Source organism: Phyllostomus discolor, chromosome X (assembly GCF_004126475.2).
Source record: "Phyllostomus discolor isolate MPI-MPIP mPhyDis1 chromosome X, mPhyDis1.pri.v3, whole genome shotgun sequence".
Taxonomy (NCBI): domain Eukaryota; kingdom Metazoa; phylum Chordata; class Mammalia; order Chiroptera; family Phyllostomidae; genus Phyllostomus; species Phyllostomus discolor.
Genome location: NC_050198.1, coordinates 17386634 through 17403771, shown reverse-complemented (window position 1 = coordinate 17403771; position 17138 = coordinate 17386634). Strand labels below are relative to the sequence as shown.

At 39.3% G+C, this 17138-nt stretch overlaps 1 protein-coding gene across 3 annotated transcripts in view; it reads left to right on the top strand.

The window, feature by feature from the left end:
• DMD (dystrophin) overlaps positions 1–17138 on the top strand; it is a 1951120-nt gene that overhangs the window by 1036582 nt on the left and 897400 nt on the right. The gene's annotated exons all lie outside the window — the stretch shown is intronic.

Here is a 17138-nt window from a genome sequence, read left to right as displayed (position 1 = left end):
ATAACGGTAATTTCTAGTTTGGCGTTTGTTGGCCTGTCTTGCTTTTCTGATTTTTTTCTTTCCATGCAATCATTTACATATTGTTGATAACATTCTAATAGATTTTTAAATGGCATTGTATAGAACTAGTGGAATGTTCTTAAACATTTGCATTATAAATGCTTTCTTAAAAAAGAAATTGGTACTTCAATTTATAGTAAATACACATTCTCAGCTGTTAACTATTGAGTCATAGAATTAAATACTTCTTTTGTGGAGACTAAAGCACATGTTAACATAAGAAATTATTCTTTCCATTATACTGAACTTCACATTCTTTACAGCTAGCAGCAATGAGCTTGAATGCAAAAGCTAGATGAGTGGTGGCGGTATAGTGCGTAAGATCTTTTTAAAAAGGGATAGAAACAGTGGGCATTGGAAACACAGTGAATGAGTGGAAGGTAACTTAGTATAAAAAAGTGAAAACGTGGTAAAATGAGCGGTTCTGTTGTTGTCATTGTTACTTAGGTACCTTGTATAATTAGACCTTGATTTTGCGTTATAAAGAGAATGAGCCAGGAAGCCTTCCTGAAGACCAAAAGAACTCTCTCCCTAATTAATTCCAAAGCCAGTTCTGTTCTCCTTAAAGAAGATAGACTGAAAAGAATATGATGAATATTTTGAGAAAATATGAAGCCAAAATACTAAACTGGAAACAAAATCACATAGCTAGTTCTATAGCTGTTTTACTGCTATATTATAGTATAATAATAATAACATATAATATATTTATGTGATATATATAATCCATTATATGTTTTGAAATATTATATGTTCGTTTTCAGCTTTGGAGTCTCTACATAGGTCTAATGCTACATCATTTTTCGAAACTAAGCACATTCAGACACATGAAATGAGATAATATATGTACAGCTCACAGCTCCGTCCCTGCAGCTATTTAAGACAGGCATACCAAAGGAAGTTCATTTTGAATGAGGAAGCTATTTAGTGGTGCTTGAAACACAGAGCCTAGTCATTGCTTTTGCTGCTATTGCATCTTTCCTGCAGGAGACTGAAAGGAAAAGAGACCTAGAAGGGACCTTATCTGAAGTGCCCCCTCATTTAGGCCATTGCTGCCTGAGGAGGAGGGAAAAGGATTGGGACCCATAGGGGTTTCAAAAAGGTGGAATAAAACCAAAAGATTATCATGTGAATGAGTAGCTTGAAATGTTCGCTAGGAGCCCCACTGGCTTGCTTCGAGTTGCCCCCCCTCCCCCGTCCTCATCTAGGCTGAGGCACATTATCATGCACAATCTAATCCTAAGAATCTTTTCAACCCCTGGAAATTAAGCCCAGATCATATCTCTGTGTCAGCCTTTTCATCCTAACCCAAGTCACAGCATAAGCCAGCCTATCAAGGATGCTGCTGTTCTCCCGGCACACCTTAGATGTTGAAATAATGAAGAATGTTTTCTTGAGAGTTATGCACACCGAAGGAGAGTTTGTCATTTCATATATGATGACAGTAATATTTCCTGAGATGCATTATTAGATTTAAATTTGGGCCCCTGTGAAAAGCGTTACTATTCAGAATTATTAATTAAACCTAGGCCCTTACACTCACCAATTCATTCACTACTACCTATCAGAAATTCTTGACAAGCTCTTGTCATGGTTTTATTTCCTTACTTTCATTTTCTTTAATCAATTCATACCCTTAATATATGGATAGTGTATTTTCAGTTCTAGTGTATGTTTCATATCTCTTTTGATAATGATTATTAACTGTCACTTTTACATCTGCGGATAAAACCATTTTGAAATGCTTTAAAATTGGGAAATCAGATGGCTTTAGGTTTAGCTCAGGCTATAGATCACTTGTGGAGTTTAGAACTGCCAGAAAGAAATAGCTTAAGCAGCCCGTTGAGCATTCTGAAATAGGGACATTTTCCAGAGCATTGGTTTCTGAAGCTTCCATTATTTCTTAATGTTGAGCTTTTAGGATTGAGCTACAATATTTACCCAATATCTAAGCCATGATTTTTTATCAGTCATATTTTTCTGCCTTTCGTAATCAAACTGCTTATCGTTGAAAAATATATAAGTTTCCATGACCCTGGAAGAATTCTCCTTAGTGCTTCTATAATGCGGTTTTTGATGTGTGGAATATGAATTTAATTCAAGAGGAACAGACATGTTGCAAAGAAAAGCTAAGAAAATAAGCTTTCCCTTAATAGTCTGTCAAAGCCATTGGCTAGCAGTTAATCAGTGCTGTTTTCCCTTCTCTTCTCTCTCTGAAAAAATTCATTCTCCTGCTGTTAGGCCACCCACTGTGTTCCTGTTGTTCTTCGGAACATGTGTGGCAGGAGGAAAGGGCATGGACTGTGGTTAGAAGAGCTGCAGTTAAGCCAAAGTTAGGCTAGTTATTGGTGGTGTCCTCAGAGGGCAATGACAGAGAATGCTTCCCTTTTGTAATAGCTACTGCTGGACATAAAGCCCGTGAGCTGAGCTATCAGAGAATGCTCAGGCATTCCCTCGTGGGCTGGCCTGGGCTGAAGCATTTCCATTGACCAGGGTGTGTTCCTCACCCTTGGGTAGACTCACATAGATTGGATGATCCTGCCAGACATGAGCTAAAATTAGAACTCACATCCAGATGAGAGCAGCCTTTTACTTGCAGTACTGGTTCTACTTTTTCAATGACGAGATACGTGAGTCTTCCAGGGTCACTGAGTAGATAAATGATTTCACGATCATGAGTTGTAACATTAGAATGCAATGGGCAGGTTTTGAGGAACATTTTCCCCGGGGCTGTGGAAAACCCTGAAGAAGTATCTCAGTCTCACCAGGGAGGGCATTACTACTCTAGAGGCTGGAAGGTGGGAGCTTTCCTTCCTCAGGGAGACGAAAGTGTGCTCTTCGCTTCCCTTGTTCCCAGGCTTTCATGTCGTTACACCTGAGACTCTAATCTGAAGACAGTCTTCCTTCCACTTTGTTAATGTCAGGAATCTGAGTGTATTTTCACACATATTTCTTGAATCTCCAAATCCTGTTCTTCCAGATTTTTTTTCTCTGAAGGTAATCTAACCCCCCACCCAAAGCACTTCTTGAACTTTCTAAATCTATGCAGTTGGTGTTTCCTTTTTCAGGTAAACAATAAGGGTAATCTTTGATTCAGATTCTTAAAGATCTTACTGTGTTATCTCTTTTTACCAGCTCTCTTTAGTTCATGGTTTCTTGGTCAGGACTTACTAAGCATGGTCATGTAGGTGACAAACCTTTTATTAACTTTTATAGTAACAAGTACTGGTTGGTATTTCTAGTGGGAGCTATAAGATTTCAATTATTTTTTAATTCTTTAACTTTCACTGTTTTCTATGTGTATACTTCTGGATAGCCTTAAATGACTTCCCTGAAGGACAAGGGTCTTTCTTTTCTTTCTTTCTTTCTTTCTTTCTTTCTTTCTTTCTTTCTTTCTTTCTTTCTTTCTTTCTCTCTCTCTCTCTCTCTCTCTCTCTCTCTCTCCCCCTCCCTCCCTCCCTCCCTCCCTCCCTCCCTCCCTCCCTTCCTTCCTTCCTTCCTTTATTTCTCCTAAATTTTTAATGAATTTATTGGCGTGACATCGGTTAATATAAGTATCAGGTGTACAATTCTCTTTTTTGCAAAGGCAATGTAGCAAACAGGATGAAGAGCATGTGTTCTAGGGTTGGAGGTATTTATTTTTTTCTACTTCTTTTTCTTTTCTATTGAATTGATTGAGGTGACATTGGTTAATAACATTACATAGGTTTCAGGAGTACAATTCTATAACACATCATCTGTATATTGTATTATGTGTTTACTACCCCAAGTCAAGTCTCCTGCCATCACCATTTATATCCCTTTACCTTGTTCTCCCTCCCCCCTCTGCCTTTTCCTTCTGGTAATTGCCATACTGTTATCTTTGTTTATGAGGGATTTTTCTGCTTAATCCCTTTACCTTCTTCCACCTAGTCCCTCAGACCCCCTCCCCTCTGGCAGCTGTCAGTCTGGTCTTGTATCTATGAGTCTGTTTGTATTTTGTTTTTTTGTTTTTTGTTTATTTGTTCATTAGATTCCACATATAGGTGAAATTATATGGTATTGTCTTTCTCTGACTGGCTTATTTCACTTAGCATAAGGTTCTCTAGGTCCATCCACACTGTTACAAAAGGTAAAATTTAGTTTTCTTTTATGGCTGAATAGTATTCCACTGTGTAAAAATACCACAAAGGGTAGAGATTTAAATATCTCTTACATTCAGGACCATGAACAGTATAGTAGAAGGGTTAAAAGAGATTGGTTGTGATTAGTTGGGGTGGGGCAGTTCTTACTGTTCACTCTTGGTGTTGTACATTCTATGTATTTGGGCAAATGTATAATGACATCCATCCGTCATAACATTTTACAGAGTAATTTCACTGCCTTCAGTGTCCCCTGTGCTCCACCTATTTGGCCCTCCTCTTACCCCCAACCTCTGGCAACCACTGATTTTATTTTTATTATTTCCACAGTTGTTTGCCTCTTCTAGAATGTAATATATAGTTGTAATCATGTAGTATGTAGCCTTCTTAGATTGGCTGCTTTTACTTAGTAATGTGCACTTCACTGAGTCCCGTGTCTGTTTGCGGCTTCTGAGATCATTTCCTTTTAGCACTTAACAATATTCCCGTGTTTGGATATGCCACAGCTTGTTTATGCATGTACCTACTAAAGGACATCTTGGTTTCTTCCAACTTTTGGCAAATATGAATAAAGCTGCCACTAACCTCTATGTGCAGGTTAGTGTGTGGACGTAAGTTTTCAGCTGCTTTGGGTAGGTACCAGGGGAGCACAGTTGGTGGATCACATAGTAAGAATACGTTTAGTGTTATAAGAAACTGCCAACCATCTTCCAAAGGGGCGGTGCCATTTTGCATTCCCAGCAGCAATGAATGAGAGTTCTTCTTGTTCCACATCAACAGTATTTTCCAATGTCCAGATCATATTCCTACTTTTATGTATCCTTTCCTTCTGTTTCACTAAAATGATGCTTCTTTGTGGGCCCTTTAGTGATTCTATAAGATCTTGAGTTATAGGCTAATACGGTAGTTAATCTTTTGCAGAAATAAATGTTACTGCTAAGGAGCATTTTTGAAAATGTAACTTAGTGGTTCATCCCAGGAAACATCCTGAAATAATGACTCAGTGACAGCTTTGCTATCTTAACTTTCACATTTTTAAGTTCTTCTGGGAAATATTGTCAACATCCATTTTATCCTTTTTCTCAACTAATGATATACACATTTCTATACCAGTGGATAAATTAAGGGGTGGAATTCTGTAATGTTAATTCTTTTATGAATATCAATTTTCAAACATTTTTACAATTTTATGTTATATTTTTTCCTGGACTTTAGGAAGGGAACGGTGGTCATTTTAGGCAATGATGCTTTCGAATGCTATTCTTGAAAATCAAAATCTTGAAAGTAAATAGGCTATGAAATAAAATATTCTGGAAACCAAGAGAATTGTAATGAGCCATGGAGGATTTTTAGTAGATAATGTTGGGTGTGTACAAAGTATTCCTTGTCAACCAACTGTGATTGGAGCTGCAGGCTACCTAAGATTTTTTTTTTACCCTGAAGCTACTTTTGTTTGGTTTACCAGAAGCCTCTCTCCTTTAGCACTGCGAGTTAAAATTAGGCCAATCTACTATGCACGAAAAAAATCTTCATTAGATTGTTGACAGACAAATAAGCATGTAAATTAGAATATGCTGCCACTATCCCCATGCCTCTCTAGACTATTTCTAGGAAGCAAGAACATTTTTTCCTCTACTGCTAGGGAATCAAGGCAACTGCAGTGACCACTTATATTAATATATCCGCCTTTATGACACTCACTTCTTCCCTGCCAAGTATGGATGCCAATGAATGGATTCAGTTTCTGTGAAAGCCTGAATTACCTGTTCAATGGGGACAATAATACTGACTGGGTAGGCCAGCTGCCTGGATGAAAGATAGTATTGGTGAGATACCTGACTCACACCGTGTTCCGCAGCAACCCTAAACGATGGGAACCTGCCCCGGCCGGTGTGGCTCGGCTGGTTGGGCATCACGCTGCAAAGCAAAAGGTCGTCAGTTCGATTTGATTTGTGGTCAGGGCATGTGCCTGAGTTGCTGGTTTGGTCGATGTTTCTCTCTCACTTTGATGTTTCTTTCCCTCCCTCTCTTACTCCCTCCCTTCCTCTCTCTCTAAAAATAAACAAATAAATAAAAATCTTTTAAAAAATAAAGTAACAGAATAGAAACCTATGATACTATAGAACCTTAGGGACCCATACTTTTCAGGGACCTATACTTTTAATAATGCTTTGTAATTGAAGTGTATCTATACGTATAGAAAAGTAGAATATCACAACTCTGTAGCTCAATGCAATTTCACAAAACAAACACAGCCATGGAAACAGAAACTACTTTAAGAAATAAAAAACAAAAAAGCATACTAGAAGCTTCGGAGCTCCCACATCCAGTTGTGTATCCCCCACAAGTGAACATAAATCCTACCCGTTACAGTGTAGATGTGTTTTACCCCACTATTTGTTTTTGCTGAATGGGGCCATATATGCTCTTTGCTGCCTGGTTTCTAGCTCATCGCAGTTGTGTGTTTCATCCATTCTCCTCTGTGCAGTTGTTGAACGTTACGTTTTCGGGGCTACATAATATTCCATTGGGTGAATATAATAGCTCTGTTGCTGATGTAGCTACAGACATTTTAATATGTCTTTTGGTATAAAACATACAAATGTCTGATGAGTATATACCCAGATATTTGGGTATATTATACACATTTAGTTATAGTAAATAGTACCAGATATTATAAATACACAGCTTGATAAATTTCATGATCTATGTTTTTGCTAGAGAAAATCACACTTATAAATGCTGTTATATGTGTGTATGTATCTGTGTGTGTGTGTGTGTGTGTGTGTGTGTGTGTGTGTATACACACACATATATGCATATATATACAATTTTCACTTAAAATAAGCATGGATTCTCCAGTGAATGCTTGCTCACTTTACAGTGGATTTGTCCATTCGAGCTTGTGGCTAGTGCCCCCTCTCTCAGAATAACTTGGCTTGCCTTTCTGGAGTGTGTGCTCAACCCGGGATCCCAAACACTCAGGACAGCTGCAAGCCCATATGGATCCTTAGAGAAGCAGAACGCAGTAGCTCTTCCGCTGGGCAGAGAGATCCCTGGGCCCGGTTGCACAGTTCAAATGTTCCAGCTTCTCTGTTCCTCTCACCTGGGAGCCTCTGGGATCAGTTCACAACCTGTACCACTGTTCTCGGTGGCCCTGTTTATTACACCCCCTCCTTCCAAAACCCCATCTCGGGGGATTACCATGGTTTTCTAAGTGGATTTGTTGCTCCCTGGATTCCATATTCACTATAGCAGATCAACCTCACTTATTAAAATAGCTTAAGTTAGATTCAGTGGTTGGGCTGGCAACCAAGCGACTATTTATACATTGGTTCCCTATTGCAAACAACCGATGTTCAAATTCAATTTGGGACCATAGCATGCTTATAAAGCAGATACTGCTTCTGCCTATTAACTTTAATCACAAGTAAGTGTCTTAGTAATAATCTTTGAAAATAGGCCTTACCCATCTGAAGGTCTGCTTTTGACATATCCAGAGTCTGTGCAAATATCCTTTCTCTTTGGCTCAGTGATTTAATAAAAAATATCTTCCCTCTTTGGGCAGACACATTTACAAAAGGTACCCCAACTCAGGGGCTGGAGGGGAAGGGATATAGCCCTGGGCGAAGGCCCATGATCTACGGAGGGAAACACGTGTGGGCTTTGGGCTGTGGGCTGGGCGTCTTTATGCAGTGCACACACATGCACACTCCATGTATTGTCCCTTTTGGGACTATATCCTTCTTGCGTTTAATTAAATTGGGCTCTGAAGCCTTTTCATTAGGCTTAGGTAAGTGGGCAAGATGTTTGGGTTTCAGCATTTACATTTAGAGACATTTGCAGTTCGATTTAAACATTATGAAAGAATATCATGGCAATATTCAATTATAGAAGACAGAAAGAAAATTCAGAAGCTGTGTAAGATTTTAAGTGCAGGTTGCAGCCCTGTTTGTGAAAGAGTAGGAGAACTTTGGAAATGGAAAAAGCAAAGTTTCGAAGTCTAACAAGAAGTATAACCAAATAATTGTGCATCTACTTCATGTGTTAAGGTTTCAAGGCACATCAACCAACAAATGTGGCTGCCATGGAGACTAGAACAGATGAGCAGGCAGAATTTATTAATGAAATGTTGGTTTGAAATGGCTTATCTCCTAAGTATCGGAGATTTGAGATCTCTTCAAGGTTGTGGTTGAAAGAATACAGTTAAGTATTGAACTGTTTTGTGGAATGCCCCAGCTATTTTGTTTGGTAAGCTCTCTCCATCCAAGAGACAACTCTGGGCCCCCTTCCACAGCGCTGCTGGGTTTCCTTTATCTACAGAAAAGCTTTGGATTCAGCCAACCATCAGATTCAATAAATAGGAGCGTTAGTTGAAATCCAGGGGTTGCTAGTTAGAAGCTGCCATGGATTATGTTCAAAAGATAATAGAAAAGAAATTATGCAGAACTTTCAAAAATGTTATAAAAGCCAGAAGAGGCCTTCTATTATTTTTTTTGAGATCAAATAGACAGCAGTTTCTATATATTTCATCCAGGGTGGTAGCTTCCACAATAGCAGGTGCCTAATAAATATTAGGCTGACTAAATGAGAAAGCCCCCAGGAACACAGGAATAAAATGGAGCTTGCTTTTGATCTGATATTGGCTCCCATGCCTAGATCCCTCTGGAGAGCTCCTTTATGTCCTCTGCCATAGAGAGCTGGTTTCAATTAAAAACACCATCCGCGGAGCCATCCGGCGCACTTGAAACTGTCAGCACACACGTGGGGGAGGCGTGATGGTGAGGGATCTTTTCTTTCCTTAGGTCCTGTAGGGTCTGTGAAAAGTGAAGTGGCCTAAAAACAGCTGATTTCAGGATTAGTTGTAATTGAGAATGTTTTTCCCATGAGGCGGAAAGAGCTAGTATGGAGAAAGCAACGCATGTTAACCTCAAGTGTTATTTTACAGAAAAGAGATCAAAGCACACTTTCTGCGCAGCAAAGAATTCGAGTAAAGGAGTGGAAGTCATAAAGGGGCGGCTTTCTCAGATCGCACAGAATAAAGCACCTCCATACCTGCAAGATGGCTGGAGATGTTTCGGAAGAGGCACAGTAGTGGTCTGATGGGCATGGCCCACGTGCCTGCCCAGTCATCATCCAGTAAAGCATCTTTTCAAAGAGGGATCATGCAGCTGTCCCCAACCTTTTTGGCACCAGAGACCAGGGTAGGGGGCACAGGAAGCAGAGCTCAGGAGGTGGCAGGGGATGGGGGTGATCAGGAGGCAGAGTTTAGGGAGCTTCGCTCTGGGCTCCTGGTTGGTTCCTAAACAGGCCACGGACCAGTAGCTGTCTGCGGCCTGGGAGCTGGGCACCCCTGAGATCATGTGTATGAAATAGCTCTGTGGGCTCTTACGCTAGGGTAATAAACACAACTTCTCTTGGATGAGCCAAACAGGAAGAGAAATAACACAACAGCCTATTGCCCTCCTCACTTTCCTTGAAATACTGGGTGGGTATGACAGGTTGAGCTCCCTGGGATGCTGAGTCTGAGACTTAGTTCAGTGGGCAGGATGCTTCTTCGGACGGTTTCACAGCCTGCAGCTGTAATTTACAGGGAGGGCACTGCCCTGCCAAGTTCCATGTCTGACCATACCAGAGAGGCAGATGAGAAACTGCCCGGCGGCAGCCTTCCTCAGGAAAGGGACACCTTCTTTCAAGACTGCATATCTTCCCATGTTTTGGGAGGATCCCAAAACAGTCACCAGAACTCAAGTCAGTCGGAAGTTGAGCCTTGCCTATATGGCCGGCCTGCGTGGGTACTTGCCATGTCACTGTGCACTTCCGCCGGGCTGTTTGCCAACGGTTGGTCAGCCACATGGGACGCTTTGGAGCTGGACCGGCCCTTTAGAGTGATCCTCAGTGGGCCTGGGATGACCGGATCTTTATATTCCTGCGTTAATCAGTCCTTCTCAGAAAGGGTCATAACCTTGGGGGAGGGGACTCTCTGCAGCTGAGGGAACCCTAAAGGGACAGACATCCGGAAGCAGTCTGCCCACAATTCTCCCAGCTGCTTGGGGCAACAAGTTCTTCATTGGAGAGGAATCATAATAGTTCATCAGTGTCCATTGCAGTAGTTAAGGCATCGTTCCTCCTTATGAAAACTTTGCTTTATTTCTAAGTAATCATTTTTCAGAACTTTTTAGGTCAAGGTGTTTTTTGTTTTGTTTTAGTTTTTATTGAATTGATTGGGGTGACACTGGTTAATGAAATGATATGGGTGTCGGGGTGTAGGATTCTATAACACATCATCTGTATAGTGTGTCGTGTCCCCACCACCCCAGGTCAAGTCTCCTTCCATCACCATTTACACCTCCTGTGCCCTCTTCTACCTCCCCATGCCCCTGCCCCTCTGGTCATCACTGTGCTGCTGTCTGTGCCTGAGGTTTGTTTGTTTTTAACTTCATCCCTTCACCTTTGCCACCCAGTCCTTATGCTAAGTGAAATAAGCCAGTCAGAGAAACACAAATACCACATGATTTCACTTGTCTGTGGAATCCAATCAACAAAATAAACAAAACAGAAACAGGTCCAGTTTTTAAAAAAACTTTGCATATTAGCAATTTCAGATATTGAAAAGAAACCCACACTTGAATTGTTACAGGAACGCACACACTGGAAAGGGCTGGTTGCTTCTGGGTATTTATATAATTTTATAAAAATATCAATGCATTTTTAATTAACTGTTTTTAATAGGCAGTTAAGCTCAGATATTATAAGCCATATATTAGACTAATGGACATTTAACAGCTGAGTTAAGTTCTTTTAATGGAAATGCTGACAAACCTTTATCTGTAATTATAGCAATGCTGTAATTACAGAAAGAGGCACCTCTCTTGCTGTTTGCAACCCTATAATTCCATATGCCTGTAAGGAAAATAAATTCATCATTAGCCAAACAGAAGTTATATTTGGCACTAGGCATTACTCATCTCCTTGCTAGATTTGAGTTATATTTTTCAAAATCAGGGCGGTAGCCAGTTAATAATAAAGATTCATTTTATGTTGTGGGATTAAACGGAATAGCTCGCCAATTGGCAGTGGCCTCTCCAGCCACTTGGCAAGTCTTGGCCATTGTGAAGTAAACAACTCTGAATGGAAAATATTATTTATCCTTAAACCCTGTGATATTTTCTATCCATTATGTCAGGTCAGTTGTCAGGGATAGCATACTAGGTAGCATGATACACTGGAGTATATTATACTTGGCAAAATATGGTAAGTTTGCAGAACCCCTGCAACAGAATCACCTAGGGAGCTTGTCAATGATGCAGATCCTTGGGCCCCTCCCACAGTTTGTGTATCTGGGAGTGAGGCAGATAACACCTACTATTGCATGCCTCTCTGTAATGTAATAATGTCTTCTTGGAATGGTCTTCACTGGACCTTTCTTAAGGAAGTATCATGTTTCCTTGATGTCCCCAGCCTCAAATGCCATGAAACCAACTGAAATTTCCCACCAGAGGTAATCTCTCTTCTCCCATGTCTACCTCTAGTAAAGCATTTATCTCCATCTGCTTTGAATCATAGTTACTTGCACACCTGTCTTCCTACACAGGTTATGATCATCTGGGGGGGGCACGTCACTCACATTCCTTTGCATCTCCTATTAGCACCTAGCACAGTGCGTCACCTATAGCGCATGCTAAGTAAGTATGTGTTGAACAGCATCCTTTAACACTGGGAAGACTTTATTTCCTTGGAGTAATTAAGAAAATAACTGTAGAATCCCAAAGGATATGGGTTTTCTTTTCTGTTGAAATATCACAGCAGCGGGAGGATAGGAAAACTATGGGTATAGAATGAAGTATATATAGGAACTTAGAAGATGAACAATGGTTTCACAAGGAAGACCTTGGTAGAATTTTATGTTTTAAGACAAGTTCTAACACCTCACAATAAATGAGACTTTGCCAGAAAATCAGGATTCGCATGTTTTGTTTGCCCACCAGTGCCCTGAAGTGATTTGATTTGTTCCCAGGGATGATTTTAGTGACAGCACGCAAGTGTGTGTGTGTGTGTGTGTGTGTGCACATGCGTGCGTGTGTGTGTGTGAATTGTGACTCTTTCTATTCCACGATTATTGTAGAAACTCTGCAAGCACCATTTAGGCTTGGGTGGTTTCTTCCACTGAAAAACTCTGTAAGTGGAAGAATGATTTTTACAGTCCATGTTTAATTTTATACATGGTCTCTCTCTCTTTTTTTTTATAATGAGAGAGAATAAATGTTTACTTACCATGAAAACTTACTCATGCTTAGCGTTGAAAAAAACGGGGCAGAACACTGAAGTGACACTAGCTTCTTGAGCAGTCTTACTCCCCCACTCTCCCCTCTCTGTTCATCGCTTTTACCCGCTACAGTCTGCTCAAAAGTCCTCAAAAAGCAGAAATCCCCCCTTTCTGTGATTTGATAACGTAAGGATGTAAATATGAATCTTATGATCACCTTTCCAAAGCTGTTGCTACTTAACTTTCCCCCTGTTCTGCGTTTTTTTCCCCTTTACTCGCCACAGTTTTACTCCTGCGGTCCAACTAGCGTCTGATTGCTCTTTGTAACTCCTACGCATGCGTTCTCCTAAAGCAGGAGTCAACAAACTCGTCTGTAACTTACCAGATAGTAGACATGTTCTGCTCGGCGGGCCGTCTGGTCTCTGCTGCAGCGACTCAGCTCTGCTCTAGCGGTCTGGATGCAGCCATAGACAATACATGAGTTTTGTGCCTATCAGATTTTCTTTTTGGACACTGACATTTGATTTTCACATAAAGTTCACGTGTCACACAATAGTCTTGTGATTTTTTTTTTTGCCAACCATGTAAAATGTAAAAACCATTCATAGTTTGTGTACCATGCAAACACAGGTGGCAGGTGGGAGCTGCCCCAGAGGCTGGAGTTTGACCCTATGCCTTGAAGGAAATATCAGAAACTGTTCTCTTTTCAAAGTATTCCACTTATCCCTTTAAATTCATACCTTAGGTAGTGAATGCAATTTCTTCATCATCCCACATTTTTGGAGAATATATTACGTGTTGTTCCAATGTATGAGATGCTGAGGGATGCAAAGGCCTTCGACCTAATTTTTATTGAGTTTGAAATTTCATTGGAGAGGCAAGAAGGACATGTGTTTGAGCAGATAAATAGCACCATAATGTAATATTGCATTTTATGGCTTTTGTTCAGATCTCCAGCTCTTTAAATGATACGGTTTTTATGTGATGAATTAAATAATTTTTCTGATTTATAGAAAGGAAAAGTTTGATAATGTTTCACGTGCTTTTCTCTTCCTATGTTTGAGGGGAAAACATAGTTACTTACTGCACAGACTTTTTAAAAAGATTTTATTTATTTATTTTTAGAGAGGAGGGGAGGAGAAAGAGAGGGAGAGAAACATCAGTCTGTGGTTGCCTCTCGCGTGTCCCCTATTAGGGATCTGGCCTGTAGCCCAGGCATGTGCCCTGACTGGGAATCGAACCAGCAGTCCTTTGGAACACAGGCTGGCACTCAGTCCACTGGCTACACCAGCCAGGGCTATTTACTTTATAGACTTTTATCTTAAAATTTATTTTGTCTATTCTTATGGAGTATAATTAACCAATTATTTTATATAACTAATTCCCAAAAATAGTTATAAATTCTTCTCATATTTTGTAACCTTGAATTATAAGATCAGCTAATAATTACACCAATTAATGGTTGTAATGGAATCTTACAGTTAATGCTATACTCTTTCTTTGCAGATGTGAAAATGTGTCTCAATCAGAAATTTATGTAGGTATCAACTCAAATTATGAGTTCATCATTTCAGTTAGAGTCAGTTTTCACAACCTATTTCATTCCGTTATCCTATAAGTTACAAAATAAATGATCATTGTTGTCTTTGTGACACTTTTGATTATCATTATTTGAAAATTTAAAGGAGCGTTGAGTAAGAGCAACTAATCTGATCCACTTGCAGGCAGGATAGTTGGGTTTTCTTTGTAGTCCTTCAGCAATTTTAGCCACATTTTGAAATATAAATACATATCACATATGCTTAGGCAAACCTTCAAAAGTATGGGATAATGAAATACTAACGGTCCATCCATGATTTTCTAGTCAATGTTTACAATATGAAAATATGCATACACTTGTTATTGACTGTAGCGAGTTTCTAATTTATCAGAAGGCAAAAGAATAAACCTAGAGAATTTCTCAGTGCATCTTCCAACTCTGTGATTTATTGTTCACATAGAGTAATTTGCCAAATGATGCCCCAGTGAGCCAAAAGAATTAATGCCTCTTCCTAAGTAACTTTCACTGAGGGAGTGAAAATCTCTGCAGCATTTTGCCAATTAAGAAAGAAAACAATCCACATCTCAGAGTCAGGAATACTAGATAAAGGAGCTAAGAGGGTTGCTTTTCTATTCTTACTTTAGAAATCTCTGTCTACCCTTGTTTAGGAAGTTCTAAGAGAACTCATGAGGACATTTTGGTAATATATGCATTTAGAAGATTGGCCCTGTGATCTTTTCTGTTATCACCATTACATTTAGTCCCCACCATGTCATTCATTTGCTGGTTGATCTTGGGCTAATTCTGAATTGTTTTTGGCAAACGGCATTAACAGTAGCAGCCCTACTTTAAATACTACCGGGTTGGACTTATTGATAAGAATATATAATACTGAAAAATAGGATGTAACAAAGCTATAAAACGATAAAGCCACATGCTAAAGGAAAAAGAAAAGCTAGGAATAGAAGATGAATCTAGAGAGACTCTTTCTCCAGGCTACACAAGATTTTCAAAAAATGGCTAAAATTCCTCTTTAGTTTCTAGTAAGCAATTACCAGAGTGTCAAACACACTGGGAGACTTCATCACAGGATAGCTTCTCCTGAGCCACATTTTCTTAATATATACATGGTAATTAATAACCATATCCCAGGTTATTTTACAGTGATTAAAGTATATTTGATATACTAACTTTGAAAAAATGGATAAGACATTAGAACGGCTTACAACTTTCCTTGAAATAACAGTCAAGGAAATTATTTGTCAAGAGAGACCACAATGAATATAGTCCCTTCTGGGTTTTGAAAATTCTTTTCTAAAACATATTCTTCTGTAATTAGAAGACATTATTAACAAGTAAAAGATAAAAATTCTTAATCACTAGATCATTTCCTCCTAAATGGGAAATTAATCTATATGAAATACTGCTATATGGAATACTGATCTTAAAATCTCAAATAAAAGAACAGAATTTTAAAGTATATATATAAAGTATAAAGTATATATATATATATATATAACTCATATATATATATAAATATATATATAAAGTATAAAGTATATATATATATATATATAACTCAACCCCTGAAAATGCAGTCATTTATAAAAATAAAATAGAAGGAAAATATAATGCCAAATTGTCCATAAACTATATTTAATAGCAAGCAAGGCAAGTAAAGCCACTTGCACAAATAATGGGCAAGGCCATGGCAATAATATTTATTTACAATGTAATTTATCTCATAGAGTTCTTAGATAGTGCTGTGAAACTTAAATCATTCTAGTAAATGCCGAAAGAATGGAGAAATCAGTTTTAGAGAAACCACTAACAACTTTTGGATTACCTTTCTAGCTTTCAATATTTCTCTTTATGCTTATCATTGAAGAGAAAATAGAGAGAGGAAATAAAAGGAGCAGGTAACATATTTGCTTTCTCATATTGGATTTTTACAGCCTTCAAGGTTACTGAGTGATATTCTTAGGAAGCGTGATGCAAATGACAGAGATTTACTTTTTAGACTGCACTAATTTATTTGCTCACCAAATAAGCCCCAGGCAGCCCAAGCCCTTACCAGCTTACTGTTTCCATTGTTAAACAGGCAGGTACTTTAGCATTTGCCATTTCTACGAAGCTTTGCCCAGAGTCTGCTGTAATATCTGTAATACCCAGAATCCATCCGGTTTGGTGAGGCCCCAGTGGCCTGAGGGTATACTAACTTGTGGACCCTACTTCACAGCCTTCTGATGAACTTCATGGTTCACCTTAGTCAGTAGTTTCAGGGGCTGTATGGTTCCTAGACAGCTGAGTGACCTAGGAGTGTCCAACCTGTAGCTCAGTGGCTGCATACTCCCCAGGATGGCTGTGAATGCAGTCCAACACAAAATCGGAAATTTACTTCAAACATGATAAGATTTTCTTGCAATTATGTGTTGTGATGTACTTAATGTGCGACCCAAAACAACTCTTCTTCTTCCAAGGTGGCCCAGAGATCCCAAAAGGTTGGATACCCATGACTGCGTTCATGGAACAAATTCTGTCCCAGGTCACACCCATGAGATCACCAGTCCCATGTTGGACTTTGGGTCTCTTTACCATTATTCCCTCTGCCCGTGTGACCCACCGCCCTGCTGCTGCTGCTGTCCAGCACACCGAACGCACAGCTCCTAGTGGGCATACAAGTTTATGTATCTTTCCCATCTCGGCATACTGCCTTCTTAGGATGACAGTGCATCAACATTGTGCCGATGGTTTAATTTATGAAATCCAGGTAATTAATGCTTTTGTGGCTTATTAAAGGCATCGCATCAGCTGTCAAATGCTAAGAATGTTTTTAGAGGTCCTAAACTTAAGTTGCAGTGAAAAATTCATAGCTCTGCTGAACATAGGCAAAACGTACATACCCAAACAAGTCGACTGGATTTTCACAGATGGTCTGTAGGAGTTAAAAGCTAATAGGATGTAATAAAATCAAATGAATGAAATTGTATGCAGTCATTAATCCACTACACCATTACTTAAGATGCTTCACTGAAATTGTCTTTGCTGTTTCAAATGAAAAAGAGGAAATATATGTGGAAAAGAATTCAAAACCCATATATAACATAGATGAAAACTGGTTGGACAGTTGTGGAACTTTCTCTGCTGCTTT